This window comes from Etheostoma cragini, chromosome 2, assembly GCF_013103735.1.
Source record: "Etheostoma cragini isolate CJK2018 chromosome 2, CSU_Ecrag_1.0, whole genome shotgun sequence".
NCBI classification, from domain to species: Eukaryota; Metazoa; Chordata; class Actinopteri; order Perciformes; family Percidae; genus Etheostoma; species Etheostoma cragini.
Window position 1 is genome coordinate 1,933,269 of NC_048408.1, and position 21,743 is coordinate 1,955,011.

Genomic DNA, 21,743 nt, shown 5'->3' on the forward strand with positions numbered 1-21,743 from the left:
CATCGGTAATGCCCACACTAGTTACTCAATACCGCTTATGACGTTTCTTTGGCAGAGACGCTGATAGTAACTAAGCAACCAATATGCATCTTCAACCGCGTGAAAGATTAAAAACAATACCGCAAAAATCAGAGCGGTCAATATGACTGTGTATGTCCGAAATAGGTAAAAGTGATTTTATTTTATTTGCCTAGTGTGTGATGTATATAAAAAATATTTTAAATTAAAATATAGAGTCTTTTAGGAAAAGTCAGGAACCAGCAGGATTGTATTTTTTTATCCAGCAAAGTTATTACATATGTAAATTTCAAAACGGTCAAAATGAGCGTCATGGCAGTTCTAGTGTTAAAGGAATGCCAATAAACCAGAGCAGGTTTTTCCCTCATCCAGACCATCCTCCCCTGGGCTGTGGAGGAGGGTCAGGCAATGAGAGACTAACTGAGTGTAATGGTGTTTTTCCATTTTCGTCCTTTTTCCATTGCAGATTAGTACGTTAGGCAGCGCGGCTGGTCGTCACATAAGATTTAAAACATGCTAGAATTTGCCAAAAGGCTATGTTACATAGACATGTTGTACAATGTCACACAAAAAAATAAAATTGTTATAATAGTACATACAGGTTTAGCCCACTATAAGTAAAATTGACTATAAAAGTAAAAAAAAGAAGAAATTATCAACAATATCAACAAAACACCCAAAACACACATGCACACACAAGCCAAACTGTCAGTCCAGGTTGGGTTTGTTTCAGGACACCCCCCATCTGCCGCTAACAATTATTCTCTCCGACCAATCAGGAGAAAATTACCCGTTACAAGTACCAGGGACTTTTTTTTGGAATGGAGTAGAGTCGAGGTGAGTCAAGTAGATACCATGCAGTGGAAAAATATAACTGGTGGAAACAACCAGAGAAATTCATCTCTGTGAACGACTGGAGGTCATGTTGATTTCTGATAATCACAAAGAGATATACAAATGGCAACAACTCCTATGCCAGCTGGCGGCTGTCTAGTTCACAGCCGAGGATGCTGCCGAGAGGGAATAACATGAGCAGATTGCGCCTCGATCCAATTCACCACAAGGAAAACTATCTATAGGCTATATTACAAATTAAGATTAAAGAGTAGACAATTATAGAAATAGAGTGGCAAAAAGCCTGTTAAAAGCTGCTTGGACAAATGTGTCCTGCCAACACATGTTGCGTCATGTGTTCTGAAGTGTGCTGCATGTAAACACGCTGGTTTTAAGACAAACGTGTGTAGAATGACCCATCTGTGGAGATTACAGCTCAACACTGCTCATTCTCCCAATCTGTGGTTTCCTGAGGGTGAATCTACCACAGTCCTACCTTTTCATCTCCATGTGCATCACAATGAGCTAATTTCATTGTGTGCATGTTTTAATCATGAGACCATATGAATTACATGAAAATGAGGTTATCAATCGAGAAAAAGGATAAAGCATTATCTTGCTCTGAAATAATTTGTTTTTTTGTAATTGTTACTTTGTTATTATGAACATTTAGTAAGAAATACAATTGTCTGTGTGTTTAAAGGGTCAGTTCACCCAAGTCAAACCCAAAGTGAGCACTACAAATTATATCCCATTGATTTCCGTCAAATTTTGGCGGGGGTGGTGTATCATATATAAGTGAAATCTGGGAATCCTGGCAGGAAATTATGTAGGAGACTGATGGAGGAAACTGCACACATGACGAGTCCAATAAATTGGGATTAAACGCAGCTTTATTCAATTATTGAACAAGGAAGATATCCGGAAGATACTAGGAAGATATTAGAATAAATGAAATACAGTTGAAAACCTACATACTTAATATAATGTTTAATGCTTAATGTTCCACCTATCAATAAGGGTGTAACAACATGGGCAATTAGGCCTGCGGATAATGATTATTTTCATCGTCGATTATTCTCTTAATTCAGGGATTAGTGGTTTGGTCTGTAAAATGTCAGATCAGATCAGTTTTTCCCAAAAGCCCAAGATGACGTCCTCAAATGTTGTTTTTATTCAGTTAACTGTCACAGAAGGGTGAAAAATGCAAAATATTCCCAGTTAAGAAGCTGGAATCAGAGAGTGTTTTATATTTAAAAAATTGCACAAGACTATTTCGTATAATACGTCAACTATCAAAATAGTTGGCAATTCATTTAAGTGATAACGATAGTTACGTAGGTAACTCCAGATTCTATGAGTAGGGTTTATCCCTTCGCGCATGCGCAGTCGTGAAGATTTTCTTTCCCGCCCTTGCGTCCAGCACGGGCCTCAACTACGTCCGCATTTACTGTATATGTACACAGCGGACCCGTTGTTGATCTCCCAAACATCAGCTTTTTCTTCAACTAATGTTCTGGGAGCAGGTGGCCCGGACCTTAGAGGGCTACGCCTATACTCATAGAATCTTGAGTTACCTACGTAACTATCGTTCTATTTCGTATAGGCTTCGCCCTCTAAGGGCTACGCTATTGGGTTAGGGCGAAGCTGATGTAGTCAATGCCACCTGTGGAACAGGGCCCACAAGCCGAACATAGACCACATTTTCCCAACATCAATGTACAGAGGCTTAATCGGAGTCATTCTTCTGATTAAGCCTGCCATGCTAATGTCGCGGCCTGAAAAGTTCATAAGGCCCGCAATATGATGGCAGTAGTTCAATGAGTAATGGGAATTGTGCGTGATTGACCCTGCAAGGGACGCCTGGGGGAGGACCGTATGCAGGCGAAAATAAATCATGCATGCAACAGAGTGACATCATTATCTCCGTGCATGTAACATGATATGACAATGTATGGCATTAAGAACTGCGTTTCACAAAAACACTCCAAAAAACAGGAGAGGAGAGACAGCAGAGCAAGGTTGCTGCGGCACCACTACGTGGCGTAGGGGTGCCTGGAAGTAACATGGTTATGAAATTACAAGAAACTGCGTCTCACAATGCGCCTAAAACAGGCGAGGTGAAGACAGCAGGGTGTGACTGCAGCGGCACGCACTAGGTGCGTGAGATTGGTAACAATCCGGCATCCGCTTCTTGTCCTCACAACCCACATCCAACGCAGCATTACACGTTGTTGATTGTGTACAGAACATATACACATGTTCAGACATATCTCGCACATAGAAACAGATGAAAGGGCACGGGGAAGCCCAGGGGACTGCCGTGCAGATGTCGGCTGCCATGCCTTTAAATAGAGCCACAGGTGCCGACAGACCTCGTAGCATACCCTCGGATGTCGCGTAAAAGCCTTGCACAGCCAATGAGACAGGCGCAGAGGCAGAGGGCAGAGCCTCGGGAGCGTTCTCTATAATGCACAACCAGCTGCTGTGTTTTTCCTGACATTTGACGGGCGTAAAATGTATTGAGGCAGGGCACACGCCGGACATAACCGGTGGGAAGCCACCTCCGCATCGTTGACATGAGGCGGGGGAAAGAAAAACCTTGAGGGAAAAAACCATCTCGACCGAAAATAACTAGTTAGAATCTTCGCTGTGAAGGACGGATTTGTCTGAAATGTGGCTGCGCTCCCGTCCCCTCTAATGGAGAGGCAGGATGGAAAAACGACAGTGTACGTAAATCACTCACTCTTCTGGCTGACGTTAGGGCAAAGAGAAGCGGCAATCTGAGAGAAGCCTGTGCCAGATGCCCAAAAAAGGGGGGGGGCTTCCCCAGAGCCCGGAGCACCAGAGCTAGGTCCCTTAGGGGGATGAGGGGTCGAACAGCCAGTTTTTTTTATGCCCAACGGCCGCCCTTCAGAAACGCTTCACCCGCGGATGGGCAATAACTGCCCTCTCACTCTAGTCCTCTTGTTAGGATGAGACAGTAGATGGAGCCAAAGCGCTATCCACCAGAGTTTGGAGATACGTCACACGAGAGGCATGGGACACGATGTGGGATCCGTGTCCCTCCCTGTACGCCAGCGCTGGAAGGCAGGCTGGCGCCCTGCGTAACATGCTATGGCAGAAGGGGCTCTGGAGCCCTGGATGGTGCGCACCACGGCAGGGGGGGGAAGTCTAGTCTCTGTAAGCGTTCCCGCTCAGCAACCAGCCCAAAACGTGTCTGGGTTATCACTGGGGGATGACAGATCGTGCTGGTCAGCCGTGACAGTGCATCTCTCTTCCACGGAATTTGTTAGGGGGCCACCAGCAGCTGAACAAGGGTCGGGAACCAGGACGCGCTCGTGCGCTCCGGTGCCACCAGAGCCATTGACAGATTCTCCTCCTGGATGCGTTCCAGGAGGCGAGGGATCGGAGGAAAAACATATAGGGGAAGATTGTTCCGCATGCTGAAGGAAAAACACAGTGCACTGTGTGTTTTCTTGTGGAGCGAACAGATCAACCTCCGCTTCCCCGAACCTGCTCCATAACATTTGAACAATAGTGGGATTGGATCTCCACTCGTTGTAGGAGCCACCTTCCCCTCGACATCAGGACGGCCGCCCGTTTAGAAAAAAGCTTGGAGTATAGGCCTACACTGCTTTGAGAGACAGCAGGTGACTGTGCGGCCACACCGGGAGGCGTCTGGCTATTTCCGACAGCTGGGCTGAGCGTATTTCGCTCTGTATGTCGTTATGTGGCGGTTTAAGAATGCTGCCGCCGTGATGTTGCCTGTCCGCACGACAACGTGTCTTCCCATCGCCACCGGGGTGAAGTTTCAACACCACGGACAGCTCGAGGTAGTTTATGTGGGGGGAGGAGGCCAGTCCCCTCCCATCACCTGTGACTTACACAGCCCTCCCCAGCCAGTGAGGGACACTTCTGTGTACACCGTCACATATGACGTCACTCTGCCCTGGGGAAACCCCGGAAAACAGGTTCTGGGGATTCCCTTAGCATGCCAGGTCTGACCGGAGGGAAAGAGGGATGGACAGAATTCGCCATTTGTGGCGAATGTGATTGAGTTGTTGGTGAAGAAACCACCTTTGGACTTTCCTCATGTGGAGGAGACCCAGTGGAACCACCGTGTGTCACGTAGACATTATGCCCAGGAGCGGCATCACTGACAGCGATGACACTGTCGTGTGTGGCCCGAAGCGGGACAACAGAGGTTAGGGCGTCCTGTCTTGGTGCTGACAACCTTGCCATCATGGTGACCGAGTTTATGTCCACGCCCGGATAACCTATCGAATGTGCGGGGACCAGAGCGCTATTTGGCCAAATTATGGCAAAACCCAGCGTTTGCAGCTGCAGAACCTGTATATCCTTGCACATTCCAACACGTGCCTGATGGTGAGCATGTGGCAAAAGGGCGCTCCATAATGTATCAATTGAACTGTGACAGGTCCAGGATGGGACGCAGTCCTCCTTACTCCTTCGGGGTGAGAAAGTAGCGAGATTAAAAAAGCCCTCGTTCTACTCCTCTGGAGGGACGCGGGAAATGGCTCAGCTTGTCAGCAGTCCGTCTAGCTCTGACGTCATCGCGTCTGACTGTGCTAGAGATGATACATACGCCTCCAACACACCCGCCAAAGGAGGCGGGGGGGGGGGCAAACTGGAGTGTTTAAGCCCCGTGTCATCGGCTTTGACATCCATGAGTCTATGTGTGTCAAGCCAAACCATGCTGCGCTTCACTCTGATACACATGTCTCTGTGTTGTTCACCGCCACGGCTAGCGGGGAGCGCAGAGCCCACCCCGTTGCCGGGCGGCACGATCACACGTCTCGCCCAGCCCGTGGTAGGGCTTTTGAAAAGCGCAGTGGCCGGTCACCGGCGTGTGGGGCGGGAGCGGCCACTGGGTTAATGTGTTGATTGAGCGGCGTCATCCACAATGGGTGGGCGCACTTCCCGCTGCCGGCATAACGAGGAAGGCTGTGGCGCTCCGTGTGCGGCAGCGGGTACCTGTGTGCTTGTGTGGGGAACGACTGTCATTTCAGTGCGTTGTTCAGAGCAAACAAGGGCTGTTTGGTTGAGGGGAAAAACGGCTGTTAACATGGGAGGGAGTGGCCCTCTAACATGCCGTTGTGTTTCCAACTCTCAGCCGAAGAGGGACAGACAATCCCCGCGTCCCGTCATTGCCATTGTCGTTGCTGCTTGCTGGGTGGCTCGGGAGGCGGATTGGACCAGGTGGGGCCGCCCTCATGGTCCTCCAACCTCGTGCAGCCCACCGCCCGAGTGGTGCCGGCTGTCGCTGCGGAGGGTGACCGGACTCAAAAAGCCTGTCTGGAGCTAAGGGGCCGTAAAGACGCCTAACTAGCGTCTAACTGCCACGGGCAGCTGAGGCATGTGGAACCAGGTGTTTCGCTGGGCCAGTCTGCTAAACCATGACCCTGGACAGCGCCACCGTGGGCGCCGTGATCCGGGTGAGGATGGCGGTGGGCTACGTTGTTCGTGCCGCCAGCCCCTGGGAAACCCTGCATCTGCGTCGCCTTGAGCCCGATTAAACGGGGCGTAGCGAGAGACGGAGGCCTTCAGTTTCCAAGGCTGGGAGAAAGCCGCCTCCACAAAAATGGCTGAATCTCTGTGAAGCGCAGCCAGAATGTGGCCCGTGAAGAGGGCAGCTCCGGCCGCAAATGGCCGAAGCTCTTTGAAGCGCTGCCAGACTGGGGCACGTGAAGAGGGCGGCTCCGGGGCACAAATGGCCGAAGCTCTTTGAAGCGCAGCTAGAGTGGGGCCTGTGAAGAGGGCGACTCCAGAGCTTAAAGATCCCCGCTCAAAAAAGCCGCGAGCGGGGGCTGGCAGCTCCATCGGGAGTGCTATGCCTCTCCGCTCTGCCGCCTTCCTCTGCCTCTCCGGCAGATCAGAGAAGAGAGCTTTGGGCGGTGGAGCCTGGGGCCCTCTCAGGCAAAGGGGAAGGCCGCTCGGCGGTGCCCCTGGCCATTCGGGAGACGGAGAAAGCTCCGTGGGAGAGCGTTGATCGCTGTCTCCAGGCCCAATCCCCCCCAGGAGAGGGAGATCCTCCTAAGGGTAAGGAGGGAAAAACCGGTAACGGCGGCGCTGTCCGAGGTAACCGAGCCAGCGGACTCATGCTCGTCAAAAGACGTCACTGCGTAAGTGAAGAAAAAGTGGGAGACGAACAACGGGTCCGCTGTGTACATATACAGTAAATGCGGACGTAGTTGAGGCCCGTGCTGGACGCAAGGGCGGGAAAGAAAATCTTCACAACTGCGCATGCGCGAAGGGATAAACTCAATAGCGTAGCCCTTAGAGGGCGAAGCCTATACGAAATAGAACTTAAGTTTATTTGCCATAACCCCAGTATTTCCCTAACCTACACCAGTTGCCACATAAAGCTATTGTAGAAAGTAAGAGCTTTAAAAACGTTGGCATGCATTGAGTTTAATATGTCAGCTATATACACCATAGCAGATTTTTGTATTTTGGCTGATGAGTGACCAAAACTGTAGAAAAATGCCAAACTAGGTTTGAGGTAATGTAATAGTGTCTCCATGACACTCCATCCACCACAGAGCCTGGACAAGTTGATTTTTCAACCGTAAAACGAAGCAATTTAAAAGGTCTGTATCATCATTGTTTGTTTATGTTATAGGTTTGTTTTCCAAAAATTAGCCTGGTCATTTTTTAGGCTCCCAAATGATGATATCTGTATCGTGTCAGTCTTCTACTGTTTATTGGTCCGGCTACACAATGCTAGTGTTTCACAAACACACTAATTATTGGCAACGCATTACACAATCAATACAAGCTGCTACATATTGCATTCTGTTATTCTTTCTTTTTTTGTGCTATTTAAAACAAGCAGGATATTCAGCTTATAACACACACACACACACACACACACACTCACACACAGAACCTCAACCACTGTGCACACAGCATCTGTCTCCATGAAGAGAAGACGGGTGGTAAAATTCAGAACTTCACAAAGCTTGGTATTTTGTCACCTTTACACAATCACACATTAAAAATTGCCATGAAAATATTTTTTATATTATGATCACAATGGTATCAGTGTATTAGTATTGTTGGAGTTCCAACCCAACCTTTAGCAAACAAGCAATTTTTTTCGTATGGTTGAGGTAAAATGCAGTTGGGTTGTCAAGGTCATAACACTATATGTAGCAGTTTTGAATCAAATAAACTTGTTATGAATAAGGTTATGTTAGCTTTTTACTCCTACACTGATTGTTAGCTGCTTCAATCCACATGAATACTGGTAAGTATTTTCTGCGACCCACGCGACAAATTGCTTTCTAATCTATGGGATGCACTGAAAACAGTACATGCAATTTTTCCAGCCAATCTTAATGGGGTCAGCCCTATGGTCTCACAACCCTATGGTCCCCCACAGCCCTATGGTCCCCCAGAGCCCTATGTCCCCACAGCCCTATTGTCCCCGACAGCCCTATGTCCCCACAGGCAAATGTCCCCGCAGCCCAATAGTCCCACAGACACATGATCCTACAGCCCAAGGTTCCCACAGCCCAATTGTCACACAGCCCTATGCTCCCACATCCCAATGGTTCTGACCCCCTGTTTCCATCCAGGGGGTCAGTGTGGACATTGTTGAGGACTACAAATACCTGGGAGTGCACTTGGACAACAAACTGGACTGGGCCAAGAACACTCAAGCCCTCTAGAGGAAGGGCCAAAGCCGTCTCTATTTTCTGAGGAGGCTGAGGTCCTTCAACATCTGCAGGACGATGCTGAGGATGTTTTATGAGTCTGTGGTGGCCAGTGCTACCCTTTTTGCAGTTGCATGCTGGGGCAGCAGGCTGAGGGTAACGGACGCCAACAGACTCAACAAACTGATCCACAAGGCCAGTGACGTTGTGAGGGTGGATCTGGACTCTCTGTTGGTGGTGTCAGAGAGGAGGACGTTGTCCAAACTACATGCCATCTTGGAAAAGGTCTTGCACCCACTCCATGGCTTGCTGCTCATTCACAGGAGCACTTTCAGTGATGGACTCATCCTCCCAAAATGCACCACAGAGCGCAAATTTATGAAAAAGTTAATGTGGGAACATAGGGCCTAATTCTAGAAAAGAAATCTAAGAAATGTGGGAATTGTGGGAACAAAGGGCCTAATTTTGAAAAACATGTGGGAACATGGGGCTGTGGGAACATAGGCCCCATCTTAACTACTGTACTGTTTCTCCAAAAATGACATTTGTGGTGATGGTTTGCCATGTGATCAGAGCTGATAGTAAGTCTGCTCAGATCCATTTGGCTACACATTAGGGTTAATAAAATAAACTAAAACTAAGAAGGAAAAGGAAAGTAAGCAGTGAGAATTAGTTGTATTAAACCCAAACTAAACTGAAACTTTTGCCAGTGGAAAAAGGAATACAAATAAAATGAACTTAAATACTTTCAGTTTCAGTTTTTAAGCTAGAATATTCCACTACTCAAAAAAAGGAGACAAAATGAATTTTTGTCAACTCTCGTAACATTGAAAGAACCTGAAGTGACCTGAAATGAGTTAACTGCTTCACATCGGACATTAAAGTAGCACAAAGATTAAACATTAAGCATCATGGCAATTCTCCATCCATGTATTTTGTAGGTATATGTAGCTACATAAATTACTTAAACTACACTCTTTAAGTGAAGTCTGATTACACACTCCCATCTTTTTTTGGGAGCAATCCTCCCAAGCCATGTCCTGTCCGAGACATTAGAGATGATAAGTGTTGCCTCTCCTCATGGCACACAGCATTAAGCAGACATATTGTATTGGATTAATGGTGCTGCAATGGACAGGGACCACATGGCTTGCAGACACTTATCAAGCAGTTCTGTGATGTGATGTGGTGTGTGTGTGTGTGTGTGTGTGTGTGTGTGTATGTGTGTGTGTGTGTGTGTGTGTGTGTCATGCGGTAACCGTCTCACACTGCATCATCTCCTGTCCCCGCCTGGGCTCACCATCCATTCAAAGGGAATCGATGTCCTGCCAATAGTCTTAATGGATTTTTGAGGATGTTGCAGAAGGCAATATGCAGGACTGAGCTGTCTAATTTGTGTGTATAGCCCTTGGACAATGATTCCCAACAAGGTGGTACGCTTCAGAATCCAAAGGAAAATGTTCTTGTATGCAAAAGTGAGGGCAAAGAATATAACCTCTGGCTTCACAGAAACTAAACACAAATAGTAAAGAGAGCATGACTCAAAGCCTTTCCAGAGGCAGGTGGTGCCTCAGCCTGGAATTCCACCAGGTCCAGTTATGAACAACACGGATCAAAGATTTGTGGCTGTGTTTTAGTTGTTCAAATCGTGCAGTGATGTAATATATCATCGGTAGGTTTCCACAGAGTGCTTATTTTGAAAATGGACTGGATGATCTAGCCCAGTGGCTCTCAACCTTTTTGGTCCCAGTACTCCCATAGTCCTGTCAGATAAACCCTTCATCAATTCCCAATGTATGTTCTAAATGTATAAGACTAGTTAATATGAAGTTTTCATGAAATTGAACAGTCAATTTTAAGGTTTGGTTTGTCAGCAATACTGCTACTAGCCTGCTAGGCTACTGCTATTACTATTTAGAGGGAAGCGGAACATTTTAACCATTCAACCACTAGCAATAACACCAACATGTATTCAGTCCAGTACTTATAACTAATCATTTCAATGATTTGGTTATCTGTAAAAATTCTGTGCTAGACTTAATGTTAATATCTGGATATATTCTTTTAATTAAGTCGTGATTTCTAACACCAAGTAGGCCCTACCCCTTGGCAACAGCAGCAATTGGTTGGGCATCTCGTCTGTTCTACTTCCTGCCCCGTGGCTCTGACAAAAATAGACCTGGTGCATATTTTTAGCGGAGCAGAGTGGAGATGTGCTTCTGGGATGTGTTGCTTTTCAGCTGGTGGAATTACAACCCACTGCAGCAACCCAGTGCAGACGTGCCTGGTGGAAATTAGGGGGCAAAAATTGGTCTTTTTTGGGGATGTCTCTATCTGAGTGTCAGATTGGAGCAGATTTGGGCATTTTTTAACTGATCAGGGATCAGCATTAATACCTCACTCTTATCATGTACATCAGCTTGTAGTGATCACTGCAACACGCCCTGCGCCACAGACACACCGCCAGACCGCCTGGATGCGGGCCCCTCACTCACTCACCAGTATCCGTCCAGAGAGTGTCTCATAGCTTGCCAGCCCTTGGCAACAAGTAAAAAAGTCTGTCTTTCTTTGTCATCCATTTTAAAGAAGCAGATTACTCCTATTCTCCACACTTCTACTATGATTCCACCAGGAATATTACCACGCTTACAGGCTGTTATTCTCTGGATCCGACATTGGTAAACACAAGAAGAAGATTATTAAGTCGGAGTTACATCACTCAGCTAACTGTATTAAACTTAAGACATATTTTAAATATTTTATTTGCTTAGTTATTTTTGTTTACCAAAAAACGGTGTCCAACGTCTCGGACCAGGACTTAGTATTGGCAGATTTTCAATATAAAAAAATCGGATTGGAAGTTCAAAAGAGCTGATCAGGACATACTTAGTCTTCAGAGATGGGAAATCACTTAGATTTTTCACATATTTTTACTGAACTATTTTTGTGGCAACTTTTTACTTTTACTCCTCACATTTTAACACGAATATCTTTCTACTCTTTACAGAAAAGCTTGTAATTAATTTAACAATGCATAGTTTTATTCTTGTTTTTCATGTATACACAGATGTTTCAGAGTACGTATAGTCAGCAATATGTACCTCAATGTCATGGAAAAGTCATAGAAATGTATTGGTTGTTAAACCAGGTGTCTCTTATGTTCTAAAACCAGCCTCTGGAGACATGACCATGACAATCAGCTTGCTTGACTCCAGCTGAGACTTTGTCCAAGATGACTGATGTGTCTCTCCATGTTAAAGGCCGTGCCCTGTGAGGGACAGTGACTCGCTTCAGTTAGGAGGGCAATACGTGTTTTACTTGTTTTGTTGTGTATTGGCGACATCTGTTGTTGTGGGTGTATTAACATAAAACGTAGACCCCAAACATAAGACAACCCCACTTTTGCAGATGTATTTCCAGGAAAAAAAAGACGTCTTATTTACGGACCATGCTTGCAATGCAACATGTGTTTATTGACATTTTAAAAAGGGCTGTTAAAGTTTGTAGCTTGTCTGGCTTTTCAGATAAAAACCATACACGTGAAACAAACAATACCCTCTGTAACAAGCATCCGTAAGAAGAAAAAGGTAATCCGTGCCGCTTCTTATTAATATTTCAGTCATTCCATCGTACCACGTCACTGACTCATAAAGTGTCTTTTACACCTTTTTCAACATTGTTTCCCCTCCCGTGCTCAGCTCCCGGGGTTACTGTCAGCCCACAAAAGCTTTAGAGCATTATCCCAAACAAGAGGTTGACTCAGTGGAACACACAGGGATGTCTAACAAAAAACAAAACTTTCCTCCTGTCTTAAAAGGGAGCTAGAGACAAACGAAGCCCTATAAATGTCGGACCAAAGCGTGTATTTAAAGGGCGCTAGGTGAACAAGTAAGAGTTGAAAAGAGGAAGGAAGTCAAAAAAGGAAGCCAAAGCAAGAAAGAAGGAATGGGGGAGTGAGTGTGGGGGGCTTTGAATGGCTGAATTGTTGCCTGTGTTCAACTCCAATGAAAAGTTACTCCAGATAAATAAGTACCCACAGTAACAGAATACTTTATTGGTATTCACTCATAGCAGAGAGCAGACATGGGGTCAGGAGCAATCAGTTTGCCATGGACTCGCGGAGAGGGGTTCAACATCTGAGTTCAGCATCTTTCCATTTCTAACACTTTTTGGCATGTTTGTATCTCAGCCTGCCATTAATGCAAAACCGTGCACCCATAACAATGTGAGCTTGTGAGATACAGACTGCAGCCTAAATCGGAGCCAATCCTTCACATGGCAAAAAAGAAAAGAAAAAAAAGAGACTTAGGATTCCATTTCCAATTCATGATTTGAATTTCAAGCAGTGCCCTAAATTGACTAAGCCTGACCACAGCGCTGCGCTGTGTTGTCATGGCATTTGAAAAGCAGTGATTGGATAATCCGTTTAAAAGATACTGAGGAAACCCCAAATTTGTGGCAGTGAAGTATCTCGCGCATGAATGTAGATCGTGAGTTATCAGAATCAGAATACTTTGTTGATCCCCTCAGAGAAAGTATTTAGTTGCAGTTGCTCAGAGTCACATTTAAGGTAAAAAAAGAGCAAGAAAAGAGCAAGTCAACAAGTGTACAAAGTAAATTAGTAACATATCTACAAAAAGACATGAATAAATTAGTGAATTATTTACAGACATAAATAAAAATGTTAAGTAAATGTAAATGAGATTAGGTTACAAGTCAGATAAAGTAGTGGATTGTACAAATTCTATTGTAGTGCAGTGTACAGTACAAATGCATGTAGCAGCAGTAAATAATTAAATTACACTTTTTTATTAGTTTCTTAAGTCTGTTGTGCTCAGCCTGCTGCCCCAGCATGCAACAGCATACAAGAGAGCACTTCTAGCCATCACAGACTCATAAAACATCCTCACGATCTTCTGAAAGATGTTGAAGGACTCCTCAAAAAAATAGAAGCGACTCTGGCCCTTCCTGTAAAGTACTTACAGGAACTAGTAATAATGTCATCTTGACACAAGATGTATAGCAACCTTGGCAGTATCAATCTAGCTGTGTGTGAAAATTCTGTGAGAAACTCCAGGTGTCCAGCACTTCTACACAGATTTCAAGTGCTCTTCAATGGGATTACTTAGCAAAGAGTTGCTATTATTAAGTCCCCTCAAAATGGACTTTGTCTTAGAGCAGTTTATGTCCCACAGCCCAGTTTCCAATGACACTTTTCGGGCCGAGTCTCAATTTCACTCTTCTTAATTCTCTTACTTCAAAAATAAAAAGCAACACATTCATATGTACTTCCAGTGTAGCTAATAGTCCCATGTGAACAACAGAGGAAAGAGGGATTTCTCTGTTGAAGGAGACATTTCACTACACAAGGACTTCATTCATGCGGTTTAAAAAATGTGCATGTTTTGCACACAAAGCCAGCTCTCACTAGCAGCATTCAGATACTTCTGAGATGTGTTCTGCCTTCCAAGAAATCCCCCACCTCGGTTTATTTATTTATTTATTTTCAACATCCTCCTGGGGTGTAATGACTCTTCCATAAAGTTATGTTGATTGGACACATAATCAGCTGTGCTTCTAATATTTGGAGCACAAACTGAATCCACCTGTGTTTATTCACTAGGCTTGACTCAGCCACAGATACGCCATTAGATTCCATTCATCAGGCTGTTTTTTCTTTTCATTTCTTCAAGAAGAATACTGGCAGAGTGGGGAGAGCACAATTTCTGGGGCTGTCACTGCAGTTTCCTGCCAACATCTTGAGTTCTCAAATCAACATTTGCAATAAGAGGTAGGATAAAGTTCCGAAGAGCCAGGTAAAGAGGGAGGAACAAGATCTGTCTTCATCTATTTGAAGGTCCAAACGAGTGACTGCTCGAGTAAAAGCTTTCCTACCGGTGCTGAAATATTAATATTTGCTGCTCAGGAACATTACCAGTATCCACGGAGTAAGGCAAGGATAAATATTAATGAATCTCATTTTCAGGACACTGTGCTGAATGCGACCTTCAGAGGCGTCGCCTTCTTAGGAGTCAGTAGACTAGAAATGAACAATCTGTTTCGATTGTTGTATTGCAGTTGGAGCTCATCTTGCTGATTTGTTGATCCCAGCAGTTGTGCTCTTGATGACTTATTCATGAACATGTTAAAACCACGTCACTCTAGAACGTGTCAAACTCTAAAAGTGATCAGGCTCTTTTGTGAGAAATTTGTTAGAGTAAGCATGAGGTCCCTGTACAACATTGTGTATTTCAGAAGCTTATACACATAGCATCAGAAAACATGGGCTCCAGTTTTTCTCCTAAACGTAGGACTAGTGCGCATTTAAACTGACAATGACGGTAGTGTGGGAAGATGAGCCTACACTGTAAGGAATGTAATGTAAAATGTACAGTAACTTACTGGCAACAATTGTCCAGCAAGATACTGTGAATTAATTTTACAGTAAAGGAACCATACTTCTATTTACAGTATTGTATGTATTTATTGTAAAATACAAAATAATAAAACACAACATAAGATAAAGTAAAAACATAGTGGTTTACCATTTACATTACTATAATGGCTATATTGTGATTTGTTTTACAGTAATGCTTTGACTACTGTAATTTCAACTGAAATACTTAGACTCCTGTGATTTTGTCATGTCAACAAGGTTGTAATGTAAACTTTACAGCATTCTACTGTAAAAATCATATACAGTAGAGTTAGTGTAAAATCTAAAGGAGATAACTGTAGATTTCACAGCCATTATTTACAGTGTCCTAAGATGATTTATTACCTCAGTAAACATTATCATAATGTGTTTATGGTCTTAATCACTGGTGTCAAGTATTCTTCAACACAGCATGGTGTTCATTTTTTAAATTAAGGTCCCATATATTTTAAAATAAACGATAACGCAGGGGATCCTTTGGGGTCAGGGCTACATACCAAACTGTCAATCATGATAGAGGCTTAGCAGTGCTAACCATGGCAGTAAACTTGTTTTTGGGTGTTGTCCATGCTTTCATCTTATACTTTGACCCACTCACTGTGTTTTCACTTCATCAAAGTTGATTTGAACATTTTGGTTGCCTAATAGTGTCTTGTTAGTAACTGGTAACTTAAAGGCAAATCTGCCAAATTGCACAGATGGTTGTCACAAGTGTCATGATGTCCGCGTTAATTTGCCAGAAAACCCGTGCTGGATGACAATTAAAAAATTACAACTTTCCCTCTTTAGCGTTTAGATTGAAACTATGGAGACATTGGCTTAGCCATGTTATCCTCCCCAACTCCACTATTTTGTCCAAATATGACCACTTCTGGCTCTTAAATACCGAGATGGCAATGGCCAAAATGTAAATCGCTGGCTTCAATTTTCAATGGTGGACGTCACTGCTACTATGTCCGTAATCTTTTCCAGTCTATGGTTTGTAGTGAGTCAATGTAACATTTGCTTAACAGCGGCCATTGTGGCTGAAAGTAACAATCACAGGATAATGGCCCACTGCCTATCCAGTTACTTTCCAAAATTCTCTAGAGCCAGTTGCTTTAAAGCTGCTCCGATCAATATTTTAAGTTAGCAAAATATAAAATGACTATTGTGAAATGTGATGCTCAACAAATACTTTCCAACTTTTCCCCCAGCTCTACAGAACATCTTAACATCCATCAGCTTATACTTTTGACTTTCCAGCCGCAACTTTATTTGGTTTACTCGCACCATTCGCATCAACTTCGTTTTTAGCCATGACAGTTAGTTGTTTTCAGCAAAAAAAAACTTTGATAAGCCCACTGCACACATCATGCCCAGCACAAAACAGCTGACAGTCAAAGTTAGTGACGAACTGGTAAACAGACAAAAACTACAAATGTACCTCCAAGAGTTTGTCACGAGAAAGAGTGAAAAGAAAGTTAAATAGGTATTGGACTTGGACCAAGTGGCATGATATGATATTATAAACAAGTGTGTAGTTGCATACTTCAGAAAAGTAAAAGACGACATTCAGAAAGGGGACAGGTATCTGAAGTTTACCTATATCCAGTAGAAAAATAACTAGGATATGGTACAGAGCCAACTTCCGAAGAAAGAACTCTGGTTGGAGATCATCCTGGATATGTTTTCAATGGAAAAATTAATGTACCAACTACAACTCAAAGGAGATAACCATAACAAGAATTCATTTTTTTTAAACCAAGCTGCAATATTTTTGGATTAGCCAGGAGATAGCCAACATTAGGCATGAGCAGAATATGGGTGCTTTAAAGCATAATGTTACATTAGTAAAAGAAGTGAAGAATCAAAATGTCAATGAACTGACTCAATAATGTCAGTTACACAGCATCTATCTAAAGTTTGTTAACATTAGCTAACTATAATCACCATGAGCTACTGGTCATACCACACAACGTAAGACAGCCCAGTCTAATGGCAGTTCGTGAAATGGTGATGTTATTTAAACTATTGATTAGTTTACAGGGACATGATTTTCTGTTGTTTTTTTTTTTGGTGGTGAGCATTAATATTAAACTAATATTTTAATGGGAAGCAGCTTTAGTGACAACCGCATGATAATACTAGAGAGTGGTATTGAAAAGCCGAAAATCTGCGTGAGGAGGGTGGTTGTTGTGGTTGATGGGTCAAACAACACAGAACTTTCAACCCGGAGACCAGGGATTGTGTCCTGCTTGTTGCAGTTCCTTTTCACGTCTTCTTTTCCTAACCACAACGTCCCGCTTGTGGCGGTCTGTCCTGTTGTTGTCTCCGGCAAGTGGCGTTTAATTTTTCCATTTTTGTGTTCCTCAGAGACCGTTGATCGTGTCCCGGTGGCCGTTGTTGTCACCGTCTACCAAGTGTGGATTTTATTTCCCCGTTGTTGCATCCCCAGAGACCGTGGATCGTGTCCCGGTGGCCGTTGTTGTCACCGTCTTCCACGTGTGGATTTCATTTCCCCGTTGTTGCATCCCCCAGAGACCGTGGATCATGTCCCGGTGGTTGTTATTTTCCCCGTCTACCACGTGTGGATTTCATTTCCTTGTTGATGTGTCCCCAAGAGCAGCCCAATGTCATGGCAGTTGGCCATTGTTCATTTTGTGGTGACCACCATGAAATAAACGAGAAAAGTCCCTGTTGACAAATCAACAGATCAAAATAACAAGACCACTTCACGAACTCCCGTGAAACTTGGTTGCTAAGACTGTAGCTAAGAACGCTGTATTGATCTGAACCCAGGCACCTCTCTACTTTGGAAGAAAAATGATCAAGATTAGTACGGACCCATAGTTCGTAGAATACATGTTGGAGTGTATACTGCAGTTGAGTGATAACTGATACATTTTTTCCTGAGGTTGAAATTACACACCACCATGCACCTCCATGCAAATAAGTAGTCTATATTTGTAATTGACCTCACATCTGGAAAGAGCCACCAGCCTAAGAGGATAATTATGAGAAAATTGGTGCTAATGATGTCTTTAAGTTTCAGTGCCCCTGCCACGCAGTCAACTTTGACCCAAAGAATAGTTTGCAATCGTATGATTGTTAAAAGTTCAATTAAGCTTTAAGTTTAGGCAGAGACTGCAGAATAAATGCAAGATAGTGGGTGGTCTTTAATTCAGTTTGAGCATGCCTAATAAGCAGCGTGTCTCACTTCTCACCAGCTATTAGCATCTGTTCCCTGATGTGAGATGTTGCTGAATAATGACAAGAATAGGCAACAGAATCTCACTCTGGTTATGATTTATGTCTGTTGTCTTCGAAGTTCAGAGAAAATGCCTTACAATGGGCTGTCAGATTCACATCCACCTATTTAACATAGAGAAACCACATGTATGTTTTACTAAAGGGGAAGGCTGGTTGTTTGTTGAAATTTACTTTTCATAGTTGCTTCTGGCTAAACTGCTCAAATACAACTCCCTGGCTCAGGTTAAACATCAGAGACATGTTCTTTGACATCTTCCATCTTTGCTGTATATCATATACTGGCTAAAATTACTAAAGTATACACATCTGTTCTATCAAGAGGTAAGTGCTCCCGGGGTTTTCTATACAAATTCTTCCCTTAATGAACTGACTTAGAGAGCGGTGAAAAAGCAACAGAAAAAAAGATTCCATGAATGCACTACATTGATGGTTGGAAAGGGCATGTTGTCCAATGTTGTGCCATTCAGTAGAATTTATTGTTTTACAATTACAAATATGGCATGAGCCATCGCTGGCCTGAAACCACGCAAAAACAAATCACTGAAAAACTGGTGACAATTACGTTTGCACCTTGGAATCCTTCACCTGAGTCTAATAAATAACGTTCTTCTTTCTGAAAGGAGTTCACAGTAAACTACGACCAGGACGGCCGTGCGTATAACACGCTGAGTAATTGAGTCCACCATGCATATTTATGACTAAATAGACACCCTGTCTGATTTGGATTTATTGGGGAGAGTTGTGGTTTTGGCGGAGCCTCTGCTTTGCAATCTATTGCTTTATAAAAGGGCTTTGGAGAGCAAAACAGTCAATCTGTCATTCCTATTAGGTGGGGATATATCAGCACATTGGCTGCATGGGCAACAGATCATGTTTCTGTAGACATACAGTATATAGGGGCAGCTGTGGCTCATTGGTAGAGAGGTTGTCAATTGGAAGGTTGGGATTCGATCCCTGGCCCTGCAGTCCGATGTCAAAGTGTCTTTGGGCAAGACATTTACAACTCTGAGTTGTAAATAGCAAAATCCACGTGTTGATAGAAATGAGGGAGAACAGTTTCCATATTTGCCTGATTGAAATCCCCAGCAATGATGAAAACACCCTCTGTGTGTGCAGATTGCAACTCAGAGACAGTCCGATAGAAAACACTCATAGCCTCCTTTGTATCAGCACCGGGGGGCACATAAACCGCTGTGATGGTAACAACAGTGAACTCTCTGGGCAGGTAAAAGGGTCTGCAGCTAACAGTCAGAAGCTCTATGTCCGGAGAGCAAAAACTTGTGACTATTCTAGCATTTTTACACCAGTTGCTGTTGATGTAAAAACAGAGTCCGCCTCCTCGGCTCTTACCGCTGAGTTCCTTGTTTCTGTCGGCGCGGAAAATAAGGCTAACAGCGTTGTTCGGGATCGATGATGTGAGCAATGTCTCTGTCAGGATGAGAGCGCAGCAGTCTCTAAGTTCCCTTTTTGCTGAGAGCTCGAGTTGCAGATGGTCTATTTTGTTGTCCAGAGAGCGAACGTTGGAGAGCAGGATGGATGGAAGCGATGGTCTGTAGGGGTTAGCCCTTAGCTTGGCTGCTAAACCTCCGCGACAGCCGCTTTTCTTCTGCCGGCTGCACAGCTTCCGCTTGGCTCTCCTCCGGCGTGAGCTGCTCGGCGAGTCCGCGGCATCGCAGGCCTCTGGGGCTTGTTCCCGGAGCACTCCGAAGCCACGTAAACAATCGAGCGTAATGGTAGTTACAAGTCCAAATAAACTGCATGACCGTAACTCCAGCAGGCGCTGGCTGTCAAGTGATGATCGGCTGGATTGATTATTAGTTTGCAGCAAGTTTGGCGGCATTTTTTAAAGTACATCCACAAATATATCCACAAAAATACATACTGGAATACCACAAAAACATCCACAAAATACAGATATGTCATCAGGGGTACTGGTGTGATAACAACGCTGTTTCTCTTTAAGCCAGGATTTAATACCTCTATTAAAAACATTAAAATTGTGTTGAATTACAGAAATTGTTTCCTAAAGAAACATGCACATATCCACTCACGTAATTTAACTACACTAAATTTTTTAAGGCTATGTCCTAAAAAAGAATTGTAACCCTTTTATTTAATAATCTATTCTTATAAAACAGTCATGCATTCCTTGTATTGGTTGAAATCTTTCTTTTTAGCTACTGAATGATGATTGTGTGTACACTCAAGGGCAAACGGGGAAGAAAGATTAAACGGAATAGTTATTTTGAAACTTCAGGGAAGGTAATGACTTTGGGCAAAAACTGATGGATACAGAAAAACAACAGAAAAGCTTTCTTAGACTGTATTTGCGTTCTCATAAAAAGAGGATTGCTGGCAGACCTTGTATATATTATAAAATATGTTATAGAGAAAATATGTGAATGTTATATAATAGGCTACATATAACTGACTTAGCACAATTTACACCTATCTCTCTTTCATTTCAGGTTCATAGTAATGCTTGTTTCTAAATGGGCTTGGGGTAAAAAATAACGACATGAATACTCCAACACAACACACACTTCATATATAATAGGAAAGGTTCAGTCGTATTTTTTTAAACCAAAGAAACATTGTTTAAATAGAATAAGCATGTGCAATATCTCAAATATCTCATGCCAAATTAATCAAAGCGTGCCGATGTGATGTGCCTCCAAACTAAAAATCTACAATCCAAGCAGGTTTACTTCGCTGTTGAATTAGTTAATTATAGCAAAGTAATTAAAGTGTTTTTGTGGCTATAATGCTATTAAACAGCCTGGATATGACACCAGGGCATCAGTGGTGTGACTGTCCAGTGTTTAACAGACATGGTGCACAGAGATGCAAGGGACTGTCTATGCCCTGAAGGCATCGTTAATCTGATACCATTCAGCTCAGTGACTGAATCAGAGGGAGAAGTGTTGTGTCTTCTCTGGTTTCTCCCTGAACCTCTCAATGACAAGATGATGTGAAAAACACAACATTGCGAGAAACATTCAAAAGGTTGTTGTCTAATTATGTAACTCAGATTTGTTATTATCCACTTGGCATGCTGATTAAACCGGTGTAGATATAATGGCATGCCATCTAGCCCTGTAGGTTTATTTTGTTGTGAGGAGACTTTAAATACTTTCATCTCTGGGAAGGGCTTTGCTTATTGTGTAAGCAGCACTGTGCTTCCCTTTCAATTCTGCAAAGTTACACACTTTTACACCTGCCTGCCAGGTGCCAAGTTTCTCTGACTACAGGCCAAAGAGTTGTCTCACTGGAGCAATTTGCTGAGAGACCCCCAGATTAAATTCATATTCAGCTGGACTGATAAACCATTTCTCTCTGTGCAAATATGACTATGAATAATATACATATGTATGTATATAGTGCTGTTCTTGGACGAAGGAACTGCACTTATTCCTGCTGTTTAACCGTAATCCGTCCATATGGGAACATGCTTAGGATCCATACCAACTACAATCCTTTTCATTGTTGTTGTTGGCCGGCAGAGTAGCTTTTAGTGCACC